The sequence below is a fragment of the Panthera uncia genome, chromosome D2, assembly GCF_023721935.1.
Source record: "Panthera uncia isolate 11264 chromosome D2, Puncia_PCG_1.0, whole genome shotgun sequence".
Classification (NCBI taxonomy): Eukaryota; Metazoa; Chordata; class Mammalia; order Carnivora; family Felidae; genus Panthera; species Panthera uncia.
This window is the reverse complement of record NC_064818.1, coordinates 34,713,949-34,731,757: the sequence shown is the minus strand read 5'-3', so window position 1 is coordinate 34,731,757 and position 17,809 is coordinate 34,713,949. Positions and strand designations below refer to the sequence as shown.

Here is a 17,809-nt window from a genome sequence, read left to right as displayed (position 1 = left end):
AGAAAAAGAAAGAAAAGAAGCCAAGTTTAGTAACTCTATAGTGTAGAAACCTGGCAAAAAACTACCTTAAGTGATGGAAGTTAACCAAACCAGTGTGGTATTTTTACCAAAACCCATAACCCCAATATAATCATAAAATAGCAAATCAGGCAAACCCAAGTTGAAAGACCTGCAAAATACCTGACCAGAACACGTGACAACTATCAAGGTCATGAAAAACAAGGAATGGCTGAGTTGTTACCAACAGAGAAGACTAATGACACATGACAACAAAATGCAGTGTGGTACCTGGGACCCTGGACTGGAGGCTACCACAGAAAAAGGACATTAATGGAAAAAGTGATGGAATCCAAATAAAGTCTGGAATTTTAGTAATGTTCCAATGTCTCTTTCTTAAATTTGACAAAAATACAAAGGTCATGCGAAATCTTAACAATAGAGGAAACTGAAACTCGGTTAGGGTATAGAAAAACTGCACTGTGCCTGCAATTTTTCTGTAAATCTCAAAATACTACAAAATAAAATTTGTTTTAAAAAGTCAATACTGGGGCACTTGGGTGGCTCAGTCCGTTAAGCATCTGACTTGGGCTCAGGTCACGATCTCGCAGTTTGTGAGTTCCAGCTCTTCATCGGACTCTGTGCTGAGGGTTCAGAGCCTGTGGGCCTGCTTCGGATTCTGTGTCTCCCTCTCTCCCTCTGCCCCTCCCCTGCTCACACTCTGTATCTCTCAAAAAACAAATAAATGTTAAAAAAAATTAATAAAAAATTAATAAAAATAAAAGCCAATACAAACCTGTACCCGTATGTACAGTGAGAAAGTGAATAAAAAATGTAAGTGGCACAGAGGTTTTCTAAAGACTACTTTTAGGGTGAATCTGCTGGAGTTGCCATTATTTGACCTTTCTGACCTATAGAACAGCATTTTCATAGGATTCAACCTAATAGATGGCTGTGGACTTGAAGAGCTCATGATGAAACGGAGCTTACTTATTCCGGACATGGAAGAGACTGAAAGGAGAAGGGGACTGTGTGAGCTGAGGTGGGAACACACACGATGTGGTCCAAGACGGAAGAAACCCACCCGTGCATTTAGGCTGGGAAGTGACAGAAGATTCTTTGTCCAAGGAAGGACACTGGGCAGGGCCCTAAATTTTAATACATGAAAAAGAGCCCGGCCTCCCCGTGACCAGGAATGTCCTCTGGAAAGGACTGCGGCCCCTCGTGACACTGATATGTGAGCTATTCCTACGGCATCAAGGGCCTTGTTTTCTAGCCCAGAGTAAAAGTCCAACACAGCAGAAAGATCACTACAACTCAAAGTGCCAGATGAAGTCCTAATTCTGGCTCTGCCAACTTATGGGGTAAGACGCCCTCAACAAGCCCCTTACTCAGTCTCAGCCTCAGATCCCTACCCCTGCCAGGAGGGGAGGGGGTGGAGTCGCTCTGTAAGGACTCCTCCCTCTCTAAAATACTAGCTCCAACATAGAATGAAATATGTTTCCTGGCTCTCAGAAGCAACATGTGGTTCACTCAGATAGACAGAATGATGCAAGATCCGTGAAAGCAAAAACACTAAGAATAAAAGGACTGTGTTTTTATACACAAGAGTCTATTCTTTTATGATACATGTCTAGACCCCTCTAAATATTTAAACAACAATACTCTACCAGTATGAAAACTCTCTAAATCAGGCTCTGTGGTTAAGGAGGATATATGAACAGATGTGATCTTATTAAGGCCCTAATGTAACTCACAAACAATTTGTCATATCTGACGGGTATTGTTAAATTATGTCCACCTGCCAGAGGCAACCAGAGAAATTACCATCCGCCTTTACTCAACTTCTACTCAAAATTCCCTAAAAAGCTCCTGTAGATGTGTCTAGGATATGTATTTTTAAAGCAGTAACCTAATTGTCACCAGCACATAACAGCCAATGTGTCACAATTCCTTTTCATGTATATTTTATTATGGGTCCAACTGTTTCAACACCCTAGTGGTTCAACTTTAATGTAGCTCAGGAAACCCCCTAAGTAATATCACAAAATGCTTAACATCTGTGAAACTTGGACCCAAAAATGTTCCAATTTTTTCTTTGGTTTGGGAGGGGAAACAGGGTGGTGGGGTGGAGGGGGGGCTGCTCTGACCAGGGTTTTCATTAACAATCATGTTGGAGCTCTTGGTTTTGCTTTATCACCTCACAGGCAGGAAGAAGGTTTCAAGTTTACCTTACTAAATGAGCAGAATGATTTCAGGCTACAAGCACCAGGCTTGCTTCTAGTCCATTTCAAATGAACCCATTTCCTTTCCTTTCTCTAAATATTTGTCTCCTCTCCCTTTTGTGCATTACAATATTCTAATTAAGTGAAACAATGAAAAGAGAGATAGAGAGAGAGAGACAGAGAGAGAGGAGAAAAATGAAGTGTGAAGCATGTGGCACATTTCCCAAGCTATTTCAAAACTTCGCAGAGCTCTCTGGCCTCCAGTGGTGTTTGAAATATTCTTTATCCCACTAAGGAAAGGATGAAAAATTGATCTCCTCCAAACTTCAAATACTGCATATTTCCACAACTGCAGACTGCAGGAAAGAAAGGCAGGCTTAGGAGTTACCAGACCAAACAGGAAGCGGTTCTCAGAGGACCCACGGCTCATCCCAGGCAAGTCCACCAGCAGAGTGTGTACACAGAGCCGCTCAGAGAATAAACACGGCTCCACTTCTGAGAGAAATCAAAGCAAATCTCAGAAAAACCGAACATGGAGTCAAACCTCAGTAATTCGGATTAACTAAGGGGAAGGTCAGGCTGGATCAGGACAAAGCCTTGAAAGTAAAGGGTGTTTTTTGCAAAATCTGACAGCATTCATTTCAATGTTCACCCCAACCCATCCATCCAGCTTCAACTCGTAGCAGCCTCCTCCGAGCCTCTATCTCCCTTGTGCTGAACCCATGCACTGTTCACTAGTCTCCAGGCAGACTATCAACTTCCTTATCCCTATGCTCCCCAGCTTTGCCTGAAATGCCCTAACCCCCACTTTCTACTTGGTAAACTCCTTCTCAGTTGTCAAGACCCCACCTCGAATGTCACTTCCTAAATGAATAGCATGGATCCCACAGCACTATGTGCATACCTAGAATGTAGTAAAGAGGTTCTTACCCCAGCTGAGTAGTATTAAAATCATCCAGCAAACTTTTCAATAAAACCCCAAACCCTGCACCCCATCTATAGTAATTGTGATGGAGTAGGTCTGAGGTGCAGCCTGAACATTGGTGTTATTTTCAAAGCTCCCCAGGTGACTGTTAGGTGCAATCCTGTAAGTTGCAAACCTTCCATACAGAACTCATCACATTGTTTAGAACGAGTTACCCATACCCCAAGAACAGAACACCCCTAAAAAGGCCTATGGTCGGCAGGGATGGAGAACGCGAATCCTTCAAGAGGCTTCTTTAAGAATAAAGAACTTCTTGTGATTTCAAAGCCTTTGTCCCCATAGGGCTCACTGTCAGCACACATTTATTTTCCACAGCGTGCCTCCCATCTGCCTTCACAAGGGGTAACGCACCAACTCAAGAGTGGGGAAACCCCACTTGACTTCTCATTACTTTCCCAACACAGTAGGCACTTTGCCACTTTCATGTCCTCACCCGTCTTCTCCATCTGGTCCAACCGTATGCCTTGCTCAAGGCCTGAAAATCATTTCCTCTCTTCAAGTATCATGCCCACTTCAATTCCCAGAGATTTACTTTCCCACTCAACTCCACTTAATTTAGCACCCCTCCTCAAGTGCCTTGATGGGTGAACGGTCTCCTGGTATATGTATGAAAAGCTTTGTTGTGGAGAGATTGAGGAACCATATCTTACAGCAATTTTCACTTCCTGCTCATAATGCAAGGTTAGACATACAGCAGGCACTGCACGTGTATTTGCTGCGAAAGCCCACCCAAAGTTGGTCCTCTTCTTTCCAGACCAAGTTGTGGGACAACAAAAGAAAAGTAACGACTAAGAGAGGCACTGCTCTGGAGAATCCACAATGTAAACACCACACCAAATGCTCCCGTGATAGACAGACTTCTACCGTGGCCCCCCAAACCTGTTCTCAGTGATGCTGCTTCTATTACATTACGTTACATGGCAAAAAGGACTCTGCAGATATATTTAAGGTTACTAATCAATTGGCTTTAAGACACAGAGAATTATCTGGCTGAGCCATATCTAATCATGTGAGCTCTTTTATGAAAGCAGAGATTTTTCTCTGACTGGGAGCAGAAAGCTAATTCCAAGGGACTCCAAGTCTAAGGGGGAGTCAGCAGGACAGAGAGAGCCCACTGTCTGCTTAACGATGTGGGGCTACAAGGAAAGGGTCTGACAACGTCCTCCAGAAGCTAGGAGTGGAACCTAGAAAATAACCAGCAAGAAAAAAGCCATCAGTCCTACAAAGGTAAGAAGCTCAGTTCTGCCAACACCCCTGAATGAGCTCTGGAGTGGATTTTTCCCAGACACTCAAGATGAGGTCTTATAAATAAGACCCTAAACAGAGAACCCAGGCAAGCCTCCCTAGATTTACCAACCTACAGATAATTAAGTGGGTTCTGTTTCAACCCCTAAGTGTACAGTAATATGTCACCCAGAAGTCTCCAACCTCCTCCCTCAACCTAGTTAAACAAGGAATGTCCCTCTTACAAATTAATAAACATATATTAACATGCTTACGCCAATTAATATAGTTTCCACATATGTATTAAGGCCAGTCTTCTGAAAGAGTGAAAAGTACTAGACCAAGGCAAGATGCTGTTACTATGCCTCTCAAGATCTGGGCCTGTCAAGATCCACCTTCTCTTTAAATTTTTTTTTTAACGTTTTTTTATTTTTGAGACAGAGAGAGACAGAGCATGAACGGGGGAGGGTCAGAGAGAGGGAGACACAGAATCTGAAACAGGCTCCAGGCTCTGAGCCGTCAGCACAGAGCCCGACACGGGGCTCGAACCCACGGACAGTGAGATCGTGACCTGAGCTGAAGTCGGACGCTTAGCCGACTGAGCCACCCAGGCGCCCCAAGATCCACCTTCTCTTAAGAAAGGTGGTAAAATGTCATACTGGTATTTATATTAAGTACTATTAATGAGAGAGTCATTCATGAACTACTAGAAACTGAATAACAAGTTGTGCCAGCTGTTTCAAAGACTGTACTTAACACAGTTTGCCAATGACCAAGAGAACTTTGGATCCTTAGCTGAAAGTCAGTGAGCCTCATGTCTGGAGAGTACACAAGCAACACAGGATAAATACCCCTTCTCTCTCTGTAGGGATAAAGGAACCTGAGTCCTGATGCCCATTTCTTAAGAAGCTAGTAATCCTACTGCTTCTGGGTCCCCGCCTCACCTACTGACAGGCAAGAGGCAGGTGGTCACAGAGGGGCTTTGTGGGAAACATTCTCTATATCCACTCTCTTGGGGTCTCCCTAAGCCCATACATCACATAGGGCTCCCTAAAGTCCACGTGCAGTGAGCCTCAACCACCTACCCTAGGGCTCGGGGAGGATGAGACGCCATGCCGGCCCAGCTCCACCAGCCTCCCATGCTTTTGGATGATGCCACTGACACACACGTGCTTTCCCAGCAGCCATTCCTGAAATCACCTTCCAGGCCACCGCCCCTTGGCGGAGGGCTCCCATCTGTCTGTGTCAGCATTTGTCTGAACATCGCACCTCCATCATCTACAGGGGAAATTGATGCTGACGGCATGGCAAAGAAATGTAACTACAGCCTATTCTAAAAGCACGCGTTTATTTTATTTTATTTCAGAAATGTATGCATTATGTATGGCTGTACATAAACGTTTTTATAGAGCCTCTTAAATGATTTACCATGAGGTATGTGTTGATTATAATCTCTGCTTATTTAAGAGAGCCTTGTTTACCCCCATAGTAGTTAATACATTGAGACATGTTTCAACTAACAGTGACACCAGTAAACAAAAGTTACTGATCTACCTCGTGAGTTATAAAACTTGTAACATGTTGTAAACAGTTCTGTCATTTTATTTAGCATATTGCATTGTGTGAGCTGCCTTATTTATCTAGTGGTAAATCTTTATGTATCAAAAATGCTACAGAAGGCACAACAGATAAATTACAGACAGACACTAACATCTGACTACTTAATCAAACAAATAGGACATGTAACAAAGAGAAAAGCTATAAATATTGACAACAAGCTGCTTCAGTCACAAAAACATTCAATACTTCAGTTCTCAAGTGTGAGTTTTATATCAGTCCCCTGGAAACAGTTTGTATCCTCCAATAAATTTTTACAGTTGATTCACCTGCCTGATACCCCTCAGCCATTTCCTTCAGAAGCTGTCAAACCCGCCAACGATAATATATGGCCCGACCAACAAGAACAGCTGTAGCCATTCTCTCTGCAGGTTCTTGCACCCTGTTCTGCATAAAATAATACATCAAGATTAATTGATTTCCCGTCAGTCTCACAGAACAGAAAATTAATTTTCATGTAGCTATTTTCCCCAGCATATGAATTTTGTACATGGCAAGTAATTTAAGTTTTTAATTATTCATGAGCAGGGAGGGGGTGGGGAGAAACATGATAAAGTAAGCTTGCAAAAACCCCAAGGCCAATCCCTGGGCCTGGGTTTGTGCTGAGGCAACAATAGCATTCGCTAATGCCCATATAAATAATATATGTATTAACATACATCTTAGTACAACACCAATTTCTCTCACTCTGACCCAAGACTACCAGGTCACCCTGCGGTACTTTGTCAAAGTCGCTGCGCTGGTTACATGTGACATGCTGTGGGGAAACACGGAACATGTCAGCCATATTGAATTGACCTCTGCCTGCCTCTCGGCAGCGGCCACACAGCCCAGGCATGATAGGAGGTAATTTAACGGTCAGTGTGTGAGTGGGTCCAAGCAAAAGTTGCTAATCAGCCAGGTGCTACCTCAGCAAGTCTTCCATTTGCAGGTGCCACTGACTTGTGAACAAGAAAAATGTAACCAGAAAATATAAAGAAAGCATTTGACTCACTCGGGCCTCATCTTTCACGGACTCTCAGCAGACCAGCACGAGAAAAACTGTATCCTCAGAAAGGGAAAAACCACAACGTGAGCACCTCTGGCAATCAACTGTATTTGCTAAAACACGGACTAAAATGCTCCCACAGTACCTCCTTAAAAATTTCATTGGCATACTTCATACAAACTGCAAGACAGGCAAATGTGCGGAGCCCGTCTCAAGTCACAGAGCTCTATTTAACCCCGTTGGGACCAAACAAAGTGCCTCATACAGCACTCTCTGGCACAGAGGAAACTGGTCACCAGAGTCAAGGATTTTTGGTCACTGGTTGTTTACTGATGGCTTCTTCTGCCCTGAATATTAAGCTTTAGTGTGAAATTAGATCACTATCAACAATTGACCTTCCCCAAATTAAACAATAAGACCCCACCAGTATCATTAAGAGGAGAGAACCTGATCCAATCACCCAACTCCTACAGGGTAAGAGGAGTCCAAAGGTGAGATGAGAAAGAGCCTCTCTCAACCCAATGAGTGGCAGAGAGAGAAGCTTAACAGACTATTTCTCAGAAGAAAACTTGTCTTGGTTAACAGGAGTAAGCAGCTCTGTTTGGGGCTGAAAACTTGTCTTGGTTAACAGGAGTAAGCAGCTCTGTTTGGGGCATGCCCAGGATCCAACCCCCTCCTCCCTGACTCCAACCAGCAAAGGTCCCACTAGCAGGGGGAGTACTTTGGTAGGGAGGAGACAAGTCAAAAAGGTCAAATATTAAAATGAAAGAAAGTTAGTAAACGTTAAAAAAAAAGTTTTTTTAAAGGGGGGGCAGGCACCTGGGTGGCTCAATCAGTTAAGTGTCTGAGTTCGACTCAGGTCATGATCTCACGGTTCACGGGTTCGAACTCCGCATCAGGCTGTGTGCTGACAGCTCAGAGCCTGGAACCTGCTTCAGATTCTGTGTCTCCTCCTCTCTCTGCCCCTCCCATGCTCATGCTCTGTCTCTCAAAAATGAATAAATGTTTTAAAAAAAATTTTTTTTAATGAAAGGAACTTAAGTCAAAACAAAAAAAATTTTTTTTTTACCTGGGGCTGGGGGAGAGTGCAATTGTGGGTGTACGTAGGGGTCACTTGGTTGGGGGAAATGGTTAGGTTTCATGAATTTGATGAAATATTAATAAAGACACAAAAATGGACATTTCTATAAACATCCTTTTTCAAAAGCTTATACAAACAGACATTCTAACCAAAACCAGAAAAACCAAGAAATTCCTTCTCGGCTTAAAGTAGCCATGCCTCACACTGGAGGCTAGAGAAATAATGTGCTCCCAGCATTTCCATCATAAAACGTGTTTCCCAGTAACCAGTAAAACCTGTAAGAACTCACTTCACCCAGAAGTCTGGGGCCCATGCAGCAGGAGAGCGCAGGTTGCTTTAATACTGTTTCAGCACAGAGCTTCAAGATTCTGTTTCTATTACCTTGATGGCTCCAAACAAAGGGGTAACATGATACATCATGTCAAGCAGCTAATTATTAGCACTGAACACCAGCTAGTCAACTTAGGCTCAGTTAAAATTCAAAGGAGGGGAGGCATTCTCCATTGTTTCGCGTGGCATATTTGTGAAGGGAGGGTCAATGAGGCTTAAGACTTTGTACCTCTGGGTTTAAAAACAAAACAAAAACAGGATGAGGAAATTACATCCAGCATTGAGACCCCAACAACAAAGGCCCTGCTCAACTGTTGCCAGACAAACCCAGATCATGGTGCTGCACCAGGGTCTGGTGCCAAGTAACATGTTCAGGCCCTCCTGACCTCCTTGAGATGCCCGTGGCCACATTCCTGGGATGGCCTCCCGACACTCCTGCCCAGCCGTGTTGGGGTGAAACCACAAGGCCCACGGGATGCCAAGGAAATTCGCAGCTAATTATTTCTCACTGGTGAACATATTTGACACATCTCTCACTTTGCTAAGAGTTCTGCCATACCCGTAGATTTAAAAGGTTGGACAAAGCAAAGCAGCCAAGAAGAGCTTTATCCCGTCAGGTCGCTGTGGGTTTGATTTGCCTCTGGCTAGTGATGGAGATTCAGGAAGGCAACTGAGGGAGCTGGTCCAATGAAACACCTCTGGCCCTCAGGTGTGTGCATGCGCACAGAGGCAAGGAGACAACACCGGGTTTGAGGAAAACGTTAAGCATTCAGAATGGCTCCAAAATCCGCATTAGCCATGCTCCCCTGCACAGCCCTGCTTTCCCTGCATGCCCAAGAGCATGGCAGCTGCCATCTGCATGCTAACAAAGGTACATTTCAGATTATACCTGTGTTTGTAGATTTTCTTCATCTGATGGGAAAGAGGAGGTTTGCTTCATCTCATTTTGAAAATAATCCTATTGAGAACATAAATGAACTCATTATGCACCCCATAAAAAAATATATATGTGTTGGCAAATCTGTAACTAAAAACGTGAAAAACTTCTTGAAGTCGATGCTGCTAGTGGCATAGCTTAAAGGTCTTTGTTTCTGTAAATTCAATTGAGTGTTTCTATTTCCAAGTCTGGCAAGAGGTTCTAATTATTGTTAGAAGTCTAATTAGCATTTAGTATTACATTACAACAACTGCAGCAAAATTGTACCCATTCTCCAATAAACAGTATTCACAGTATGCAATCAAGCCGCTGTGCCGAGCAATGAGAATTAATGGCACCGCACGACAATGGTAAATCCTCTGTCCCCCGCTGTGTGTGTTTAATAATTTTTCACTCCTTCCAGATTGTTCCCATCAAGCACAATTCCCAAGGTCCTAATCAACCACCCTCCCCATCAATACTACACAGAGATCTGAGCACTGAAAATTATCTGCAATTTCAAAAAGTGCTTTGTTGCATTATTAGGCCACTGACCTAAGAGGTAATGGGTAAATAGTTTCTGAAAAATGTCCAAAGCACAACATAAATTAAAGCTTATAGTCTTGCCTGCTGTTCTCACCATAGCTATAACTGCGAACTATTACGGTTTTTACACAATATTCCTAACTATAATTTTACACCATAATATTGGTGCAAAGCGCCAAATGTTCCACTTTCACGTGCCTTCACTTACTAAACATGGAGAGTTTGGGGAGGAAGCCTATGTATTTGGCCCTTTAGAATTACTCTTGGCCACCTTCCTCCCACTGCCTTCCCCCTTTGCCCACCCTTCCCTTCCAAAAAAAAAAAAAAAAGGTTCATAATTAATGTGTAAGCATTTTACAGCGGACAGAGGCAAGAGATGTTTGAAAGCAGAGTGCATCAGGCTTTCTGCACCTCACACACATATGGGTAAGCTCAAGAAAGTAGGATAGGATGCTTCTAAATGGGACTCAGGGGTGAACTAGGTAATCTCAGCTGAGGGAGTAGTTTACAGTACCTTCTATTGCCCGGTCACAAGCCCAAGGAAGGAGGAGAAACACTGTTTAAACAATCTGAAAAGTGTACCTTGGGCTAATAGGAAGAGAAGTTTTTGACCAAGGAAAACAGACCGTGGAGCCTCAAATCATAGCATAACACACGAACAAGTCTTCCAGTGTGGCTAACCCAGAGGCAACACATAGCACATCACAGCAATCCCCACTGAGAAAACACATCAGGACTCATCTAGAAGTTTGGGTTGGGTATTGTTGTTGTTGCTGATTATTTGTTTGCTTTACACAGAAGCAAAAAGAAAAGGGATTTCTGACACAGCTCAACCCAACCTAGCCAGGTAAACATCTGAGGGCCTTTTCTGAGCAAAGCTAGATGCTAGATTACCCTGTGGTTGGCCACACTCTACCAATAAAATTTTTTTTTAATTTTACCACTATACATCACACCCTTCAAAACAAAAGACTTTCACAACATCAGTAGAAGAATGCCATCAATTTCTCAAGACTAATGCCTTAGTGAATAATACACCACGTTTTCTCCAATATCATAATACTCTACTCCTCAGTCATACAGTCATTTATTAATCCATTCTACAAATATTTACTGAGTGCCCACTACTGTTCCAGGCATTTAGAATACACTGTTGAACAAAGCACAAAGATTTTGGAGCTTATATTCCAGCATGAGGTAGGCAGATCATCTCCAATTACCCTAATAAATAAGTAAATTATGGGGGCGCCTGGGTGGCTCAGTCGGTTGGGCGGCCGACTTCGGCTCAGGTCACCGTCTCGCAGTCCGTGAGTTCGAGCCCCACGTCGGGCTCTGGCCTGATGGCTCAGAGCCTGGAGCCTGCTTCCGATTCTGTGTCTCCCTCTCTCTCTGCCCCTCCCCCGTTCATGCTCTGTCTCTGTCTCAAAAATAAATAAAACGTTAAAAAAAAAAAATAAGTAAATTAGGTCATATATTGGGAAGCACTAAATGGTAACAGGCAATAATAAGAAAAAAAGAAAAAAAAAAAAAGCAGCATGAGATCAGCAGCTTCCCTGAGGAGGGAGCAGTATTGAATCGGGTGGCCAGGGTGGGCCTCTACAAGAAAGTGATACTTAGCTAAGACTTTCAAAAGAGAAAAATACTTGATACAGGGCTTAAACCTCTTGAATGTCTTCCAATGCCAGGCTCTCCCTCCGTCCTATTTTCTGATACCACAGCCTGCTGGGCTAGTATATACTGAGTAGACAGATTGCACTGTAAGTGCCACTGCAGGAAAATCTCTCTTGTGCATTCACCTTGGTGTGCCCAATAATAAGCACTGTGCCTAGCAAAGAGTGGATACTCAACTAACACTCACTGAGTAAATGAACACTTATGTGGGTTGATAGTAACACATTTATTTTCAGAAGCTCAGGTAATGTCCTAAATGTTGGTATCATTATGGCCTTATGAGTAACAAATTCTTTTTTTCCCCAGCTGTACGCAGATATAACTGACATAACACTGTACACATTTAAAGTGTACAATACGATTTGACATACGTATATATTGTGAAATGATTACCACAATAAGCTTAATACATCCATCAACTCACAGTTACAATTTACGTATGTAAATCTACTCTCTGAACAACTTTCAAATGTACAATATTGTTAGCTATAGTTACCATGCTGTGAATTACATCCCCAGAACTTACTCATCTTATAAATGGAAGTTTGTATCCTTTGTAACTTTTACCATTCCTACCACCCCATCCCTGACAAACCACCAATAATATATGGCTGCTCTGAGTTTTGCTTTTTAGATTCTACTGTGAGATCATTTAGTGTTTATTTTTCCCTGCCTGACTTACTCACTCAAGGTCCATCCATGTTGTCACCAATGACAAGATTACCTTCTTTTTTATGGCTGAAGGGTATTCATAGATAGATCAAGCTATAGTTAGATCTACAGACAGATACAGGTAGATATATGAAGAAGATAACCTGACACTTTCCATATCCACTCACTTCTATGGACACTTGGGTTGTTTGCATTCTTGGCTATTGCAGGTAATGTTTCAATGAATACAGAGGTGCAGATCTTGAGACAGTAATACCATTTCCTTGGGATATACAAACAGAAGTGGAATTGCTAGATCACATATTAGTTCTACTTTTAAAACGTGAAGGAAAATGTACTTTTTTCCACAGTGGCTGCATCAATTTACATTTCCACTGACAGTATATAAGGGTTTCCTTTTCACCATATCCTCCTCAGCACTTGTTATCTTCATTTTTGGTAACAGCCATTCTAACAGGTGTGAGGTGACATCCCAATGTAGTTTTGATTTGTATTTCCCTGATGATTAGTGATGTTGAGTACTTTTTCATGTACCTGCTGGCCATTTGCATATCATCTTTGGAAAAGTGTCTACTCAGGTCCTTTGCCCATTTTTCAAATGGATTATTTGGGTTTTTGGCTCCTGACTTGTAGGAATTCATTATGTATTTTACTATTAACCCCTTACCAGATACATGGTTTACAAATATTTTCTCCCATTCGCTAGGTTGCTTTTGCATTTTGCTGATCATTTTCTTTTGCTGTCCAAATGGGCAAAAAAGCTTTGTAGTTTGATACAGTCCCATTTGTTGGGTTTTGCTTTTGTTATCTGAGCTTGTGGTGTCCTATCCATGAAATTGTTGCCAAGACCAATGCAAAGGAACTTTTTCCTCATGTTTTCTTCTAAGAGTTTCATAGTTTCAGAACTTACATTTAGGTCTTCAGTCCATTTCAAGTTAAAGTTTGTGAGTGATTGAAGATACGGCTCCAGTTTTCCCAATACCATTTACTAAAGACACTGTATTTTCCCCATTGAGTATTTGGGATCCTTGTCAATTATCAGTTGACCACATATTCATGGATTTATACCTGGGCTCTGCATTCTGTTCCAGTGGTCTCTGTGCCTGCTTTTATTCCAGTACCATACTGTTTTGATTACTATTGCTTTATCAAGAAGTGTGATGCCTCCATCACACTTTAACATTCTTTTTCAGGATTCCTTTGGCTATTCAGTCTTCTGTGGCTCCATATGAATTTTAGGATTATTTCTGTTTCTTGAAAATGCCATGGGGATTTTTATAGGAATTTCACTGAATCTATAGATGGCTTTGGACATTATGGACATTTTAACAATATTAATACTTCCTATCTATGAATGCAGGATATCTTTTTATTCACCTGTGTCTTTTCTTTCATCAGCGTCTTTCAGTTGTTTGTGTACACATCTTTTACCTCCTTGGTTAAATTTATTCCTAAGCATTTTATTGGTTTTGATGCTATTCCAAATAGATTTTCTTTCTTTTTCAGACAGTTTATTGTTATTATATACAAACATGACTGACTTTTATATGTTGATATTACAGTCTGCAACTTTACTGGATTCGTTTACTACATTATTCAATTTTTTTAGTCAAGTCTTTTGGATTTTCCGTATATGATGTCATCTGCAATCAGAGACCATTTTAATTCTTCCTTTCTGATTAAGATGCCTTTTCTTTCTTTTTCTCACCTGATTGCTCCAGCTAGGATTTCCATTACTATGTTGAACAGCAGTGGTGACAGTGGGCAACCTTGTCTTGTTCCTGATCTTACAGGAAGTTTTCAACCTTTCACTGTTGATTATAGTATTAGCTGTGGGCTTGTCCTAGTCTTTTATGTTGAGGTACACTACTTCCATACCCAATTGTTTGGAGTTTTATCATGAATAGATGCTGAATTTTGTCAAATGTTTTTCCTGGACTAAACAATCATACAACTTTTATCTTTCATTCTATTAATGTGATATGACATGGACTGATTGAGTACCTTGAACCCTCCTTGTATTTCAGGGATGACTCTCAATGGATCACAGCATATCATCCTTTTAATTTGTTGCTGAATTTGATTTGGGCATATTTTGTTGAGGATTTTTGCATCTATATTCATTAGAGATAGTGGTCTATAGTCTTCTTTTGGAAGAGTTTGAACAAGAAGAGCATGCATTCTTCTTTAAACATTTACATTTGTCAGTGATACCATCTGCTCATGGGTTTTTGTTGGGAGATTTTTGCCTACTGATTCAATTTCCTTACTTGTATTTTGGTCTACTCAGACTTTCCATTTCTTCAGAATTCAGTCTTGGTAGGTTGTATAGTTCCAGGAATTTATCCATTTCTCCTGGGTTGTACAGTTTGGTTGGTATATAATTGCTCATCACTGTCTTTTATGTTCTTTTGTATTTCCATGGCATCAGTTGTAATGTCTTTTTCATTAATAATTTTATTGGTTTGGGTCATCTCTCTTTATTAATCTAACTAACGTTTTGCCCATTTTGTTTATCTTTTCAAAGAACCAATTCTTAGTTTTGTTAATCTTTACTATTCCATTTATTTCTCCTCTAATCCATTTTTGCTTTCTTTCTGCTAACTTTGGGTTTAGCTTATCTTTTTTCTAGCTCCTTGAATTTAAAGTTGTTTATTTGATGGGATGCCTGGGTGGCTCAGTCAGTTAAGGGTCCAGCTCCAGATCAGGTCATGATCTTGCGATTTGTCAGTTCAAGCCCTGCACCGGGCTCTGTGCTGACAGCACAGAACCTGAAGCCTGCTTCGGATTCTGTTTTCTCCTCCTCTCAGACTCACACTCTGTCTCTGTCTCTCCAAAATAAACACACATTAAAAGAATTAAAGTTGTTTACCTGAGACTTTTGTTTCTTGAGATAGGCATTTATCACTATGAACTTACCTGTCAGAACTACTTTTACTGCATCCCATATATTTTTGCTATGTTGTGTTTCCATTTTATTTTTCTATTTTGTCTCCAGATTTTTTTTTATTTCCCTTTTGGTTTCTTCCTCGAGCCACTGGTTGTTCAGGTTCCCATCTTCCCTCCTGTTAGTGATTTCTAGCTTCATATTATTGTGGTCAGAAAATATACTGAATATAATTTCTGTTTTCCTGAATTTGTTCAGACTTGCTTTCTGGCCTAACATCTGATCTGCCCTACAAAATGTTCCATGTGCACTTAAGAAAAATGCACATTCTGCTGTTGAATGCTATGTTTTATATATATATGCCTTAAGTCCATTTGGCCTATAGTATTACTCAAATATGCAATTTCCTTACTGACTCTTTGTCTGAACGACCTGCCCATTATTGAAAATGGGTTATTCAAGCCTACAACTATTATCTTGCTATTTATTATTTCTGTCAGTGTTTGCTTTATTTTTAGGTACTCCAGTGTTTGGTGCATAAATATTTATATTGTTTTATCTTCTTGAATTAACCTTTCATTATTATATAATGTCCTTGTCTCTTTTGACCATGGCCAGCTTGAAGTCTACTCTAAGTATGACCACTCCTGCTTTTGCCTGAAGATTACCATTTGCCTGAAGTAGCTTTTCCCATCCCTTTACTCTCAGTCTATGCATACTAAGCAGTATGCTGTTGAATCTTGTTTTTCTACCCACTTAGTCATTCTATGACTTTTAAAGAATTTAATCCATTTATATTTAAAGTAATGATTAATAGGAAAGGACTTACTACTGCCATTCTGTTCACTGTTTTCTGACTATTTTATAGATCATTTGTTCCTTGCTTCCTCTCTTCCTGCTTTCCTTTGTGATTTGATGACTGGCAGTGGTATGCTGTGATTCCATCATAATCTTCTGTATCTACCATGGGCTTTTCCTTTGTGGTTACCATAGTTTTATATATAGTATCTTATATTTATAAAAGCAACAAGATCTTTGTGCTGAAGGGAAAAGAAAGATCTTCCAGTCTCAACACTGCAGAAACTGAGACCTAGAGCAGAATTGAGATTTTCAGGACTTGACTCCAGCTCTCCAATATTCATCCTATAACTTTTCATCCTTCAACAGAGACCAAACAACATAGCAGGAGATTTCAGAGGTTGACAGTTCTGCTTTATCCCTCCAAGGTGGTCCTAATGGTTGTTCTCTCCATCCCCATGTGTATGATCTCTTTCTTCCTCACTAACCATTGGATATTTTCCCCATTTGGCTCAGCCCTATTATTTTAAATTGTTTTTTTCTTACTCCCCCAAGTTCTTCCCATCTAGGCAAATGAAACATAATATTTGATACAAGTAACAAAGTGGGAGATGACAGACGACACCAGCCCTGGCAGTCAGATGAAGAATGAGCCATCTATCTCAGGTTCCTCAACTCACTTGTAAATTCAGAAACCACCTCCCTTGGGGCATCCTAGACATAAAAAAGAGGTGGGTGAGGCCCAGGCCAAGGTAAGAATCTTCAAAGTAAAGGATTTGAGAAGTTTCCCTCTTAAAAAATATTCCTCTATTTTGTAGAAAAGTAGAATTTTAACAATTAAAGTCCATTTCTGCACCTCCCTTATTTCTCATGATCCATCTCCTACAATGGGACAACAAACACAATGGTATACAATGAGTTCTGGTTATTCTCAATATCCTCCCCACCCCCCTTACTCTGACCCTACTTAAAGATACAGGACATTAAAAGAGGAGTCTGTTTCGTAAGTGAAAACTGATTCCCTTCTCACTACTACTAACTCCGGAAAAAAGAATTTCCCTTCCCCTTCCTTTTCTTTCTAGCAAAGGCAAGGCAAGAAGAACTGAATTTTAAGCTAAGAAACTAACATGTGACCCCTCATTCTGCCTCAATCACAGGCCACATTATCATCTCAATAAAATGTCCCATTAATTTTTGTTCACCCTGTATAAGCAAACAGTCAAATTGTGGCACTCAAATAGAAAAACCAGGATGGGAACGCAAGCTGGTGCAGCCACTCTGGAAAACAGTATGGAGGTTCCTCAAAAAACTAAAAATAGAACTACCCTATGACCCAACAATTGCACTACTAGGCATTTATCCATGGGATACAGGTGTGCTGTTTCGAAGGGACACATGCACCATGTTTATAGCAGCACTATCCACAATAGCAAAAGCATGGAAAGAGCCCAAATGTCCATCGATGGATGAATGGATAAAGAAAAGGTGGCAGATATATACAATGGAGTATTACTCGGCCATCAAAAAGAATGAAATCTTGCCATTTGCAACTACATGGATGGAACTGGAAAGTATTATGCTAAGTGAAATTAGTCACTCAGAGAAAGACAAAAATCATGACTTCGCTCATATGAGGACTTTAAGAGACACAACAGATGACATAAGGGAAGGAAAATAAAAATCATATAAAAACAGGGAGGGGGACAAAACAGAAGAGACTCATCAATATGGACAACAATCTGAGGGTTGCTGGAGGGGTTGTGGGAGGGAGGATGGGCTAAATGGGTAAAGGGCACTAGGGAATCTACTCCCGAAATCATTGTTGCAGTATATGCTAATTTGGATGTAAATTTTAAAAAATAAAAAATAAAA

The 17,809-nt window shown here is 41.0% G+C and overlaps 1 protein-coding gene across 8 annotated transcripts in view; it reads right to left on the bottom strand.

Annotated features, from left to right (window-relative positions):
* Positions 1–17,809, bottom strand: part of LRMDA (leucine rich melanocyte differentiation associated) — a 576,509-nt gene that overhangs the window by 271,381 nt on the left and 287,319 nt on the right. The gene's annotated exons all lie outside the window — the stretch shown is intronic.